The sequence below is a fragment of the Dipodomys spectabilis genome, unplaced genomic scaffold (genome assembly GCF_019054845.1).
Source record: "Dipodomys spectabilis isolate Male_0828 unplaced genomic scaffold, ASM1905484v1 ptg000520l, whole genome shotgun sequence".
In the NCBI taxonomy this organism is placed as follows: domain Eukaryota; kingdom Metazoa; phylum Chordata; class Mammalia; order Rodentia; family Heteromyidae; genus Dipodomys; species Dipodomys spectabilis.
Window position 1 is genome coordinate 106,183 of NW_024871197.1, and position 3,818 is coordinate 110,000.

Below are 3,818 nucleotides of genomic sequence, written 5' to 3' on the forward strand. Positions count from 1 at the left end.
ATACTACACCTCTGCTAATGTGATGCCCTCCTTGTACAGGAAAGAATGCCACAATAAACTGAGCTGCATCATTTTTTCCCCCAGTGGCATTCTTGAGATCAGAACACTTGCAAATATTATTTATATTTTACTTTTTAGCTATCATAGATATTCAGGATGCTAAGATCGGAAAATTATGGTTCAAAGCCAACTCAAGCAGGAAGGTTTCTTAGATACTTATCTCCCATAAACTTCTCAGAGAAAGCCAGACACAAGTGGCACTGAGGTTGAAGTGGTAGGGTACGAGCATTGAGAATAAACAGGCTTAGTGACAGTGTCCAGGCCCAGAGTTCAAGCTTTAGGACAAGCAAATAAAACAAAAACAAAAATGAAAACAAACCCCATACCTAGAATTTTTCTCAATGTATAAAGAGGCACGTAATTAAGGAAATGGTTTCCTGTGTTACATATAGGAAGAAGAAAGAAGATGTCACACAATTACTCTCTTCACACCATATTATACCACACCCTCAAAAGTTGCTCTTTTCCCAAATTTATAAATTACTGTCATCCATTTGTTGGCAACTCTGTCTAGATTACTCACATTATCATGTTATACATGAACTGTTGGTATTATTTATTAACTAAGTTCTAATTATAACTCTCTTGAAAATATATTCTAGGAAAATAGAATGCCAATATAATTTGTGAATTTGTCAATTAAACCTTCTACTTAAAAAGACTTTTGTTGTATCCTATAAAATATGAAATTACAAAGAAAACCAAAATATTAATTTTAAATCTCAATTCTAGTTTAGCAAGGTCTAAAAAGTTCTACGTTAGACATACTTTGCTATTTCTCCAGGCTTGAGCTTTTGTAATCCTTCATCAGTTCTTTGGAATCTAACAGAATGATACCTACTTTCGCAATTTTGGGGGAGGGAATCATGAGCCATTTTGCATCTAGGTATGTTCTGTAATGAAGAGAGCATTTAAAACAAGTGAGGACTGTATATGTGTTGCATATCAATAGGAAACTTGACTTCTCAAAACATGTTAATGAAATTAGCCCGAACTTCCAACTGTGTATTCCTTTCTTGTTGTTTGGTTTGCTTTTTTGAGAAAAAAGTATACTACCTGGTCCAGGGAAGGTATCACTGTGTAATTCCACTGCTTAATCTCCTGTCTTAGTCTCCAGGATTGTACCACATTACCCTGCCATAGGTTGTTGGTTTATTTAATCTAGATAAAGACTAGCAATTCTGAACTTCTCCTATGATCTTATCCACTAGACTGACTGCTCAGACTGTTTATGTACTATTTTCAAAGATGTTCTAACATTTGACACAGGATATGAACATTTTCAGATGTACTTGCAGGGGTCTCTGATTCATTCCTCCATGGATCTGATCCCATTAATAATGATTACTTGAATCTCTTACTGTCTCTGGTCCCTAGCTATATAATATTCTCAACTTTTTTAAAGAAAGTTCACTTGAGGGCTTTCTAATACTAAAAATTATCACTTGATTGTAGTCTTATTCAGGACATATTTTCTATTGTTTTCTAACATTTCTACATATTCTGAGAATTGTTTCATTGTGTATTTGTGTGTGCACATGTAAGTGCTTCTCTGTGTATGTGTATGTTTGTATGTATTTATGCAAAAGTCTCAAGCTCTTATTCAGCAATCTTGCTCATGTCTAGGATTCCAGGTTTGCCTGATTAATTATAGGTAGTGTCTCAAAGCCTGTTCTGCCAAGGCTGAATACAAACTGAACTTCCCAGAATCCTTTACATCCTTAGGTTTTATTTTTCTTGGAGTATCAACTTTTAAGCTACAAACATTTTTGTGAGTGTAAAGTGTAAGCTGTAGCCCAGATTTTTAACTCAAGAATTCATATAAAGATAGATTAACATACACATTACATATCCTGAATGTACACTGTTAGAAAGGTGATCGCAAGCCTAGTGGTGGTTGGTTCTGAGGATTGGGGTTCAAAGCCAGCCTGGGTAGGAAAGTCCTGGAGAATTTTTTCTCCAACAACTACCAGAAAACTGGAAGTGACACTGTGGCTCAAGTGGTAGAGCAGTAGCCTTGAGCTGAATAGCAGAGGGACAGCTCACAGTCCCAGAGGTGAATTGCCATGACCAACAACAGCAAAAAAGAATATAAGAAAATGAATGAAATTTAATGTGATGTTAGCCACCAGTTTCATTGCTAGTATAATCCCTGTTCTCTCAATATGGACTCTTTTTTTCCAGTTAAGTCCATGATCGAATATCTGACTTGCATTAGAAACAGGATTATTCTTCCATTCTACTTTTTACAAATTTACGTGATTAGCAAGCATGATTTAGAAAGGGAGTGGCCTCACGCTTCATGTTCCACTTAGGAGTAATGCTTTCTCTATATCACTCCCATAACTCTACATGCTGGACTTGACTTTATTGTTTCAATGCTGTCTTATTTGTAGAATCTTCTCTATTGTATTGAACCCTTATACATAAACACAGAACTTCTCTTTCTATTATTATTGCTATTATGTCTCCTACTGTTAAATCATGTATTCTTGGGAAATTAATGCACAGCACAGACACTCAAAAAAAATGATCTGAAACCCTTCTTCCCATTTAAAATTCGCCTTAATTTACAGAGCAATTAAGAAGTTTGAACTCAATATACTAATGGATAATGTATTTATAAGCAATTTAAATTTCACATTTTCTCTTTACTAAGTCTCTGAAACACATGTTACCACATGCCCAAAGGTGTCCTTGTGGTATTTCAATGAAGCCAGAAAACTTACATTTTATCTGGAGCAGCACCATAGATTGTTACTGGAAGTAAGTGGAAGTAACTGTTACTGAAAGTGTAAACTGATCCCAGGAGAGGTATTGAATGTAGAGGAATGACAAAATTCAAGTTAAGTTTTGTTTTCCTTTTTACAATACAAGAAAAGAATCCAAGGCTTGAAAGAAACTCTGTTCCTGACTTTTTTTAGTGTGTCTTTTACTCATATAAAACTTGTCTATAAACTTCTAGTCTAGTTGAGAGTATTACAAAAGGAAACAATATGCCATTTGAAGGCCAACATAGGACAAAGGAAATAGCTTCATTTTAAAAGTGGTCTCCTGCAAAGGAGCAAAGACATGGAGGTTTAAAGTGTCTTATGGATGGATGTTTCACTCCTGAGATCTTTCTCTTGTTGCAGGAGTTATCAATTCCTTTAGTGTGGTCTTGAGTTTTCCATAGCAATAAGGATTTCAAAAGAGCAGGATCCAGTGAGTGTGATCAGTAAAAGGAGCTTCTTCTCAGACCAGTACTCCTATAAGAGGGTCCCAAAGAAATACCTGAGGTTTCTTTGTTTGCTTGTTTTTTTTAGTTTGTGCTGGTTCTGGTGCTTGAACTCAGAGGTTGGACCCTGTCCCTGTACAGTTGTCTTTCCTGCCTACCTGTCCCCTACTGACTGACTGACTCTACTGACTGAGCCAATACTCCACTTTTGCATTTTATGGTGTTTAATTACAGATAAGAGTTTGACCAACTCTGATGCCTGGGTTGGCTTTGAACTGAGATAGTAATAAATCCAAGTGACATCAATTTATGGACTTCTCTTTTGATCCTAGACATATTAGATGAAGTTTACAATAAAGCTAATATTTGACAATTTTTAAAAGAAGAGAATATGTTCAGCAAAGAATCCATAACTTAAGTAACTCAGCAAAAGTAGGTGCACTGAATCAGTTTGGAATTATTTTCTCTGCTTGGGAAGATTACTATTGACTTTGTCGTTCCTTTTGGGGAAACTTAAAGTCATTTTTGCACTTTTTCTGTT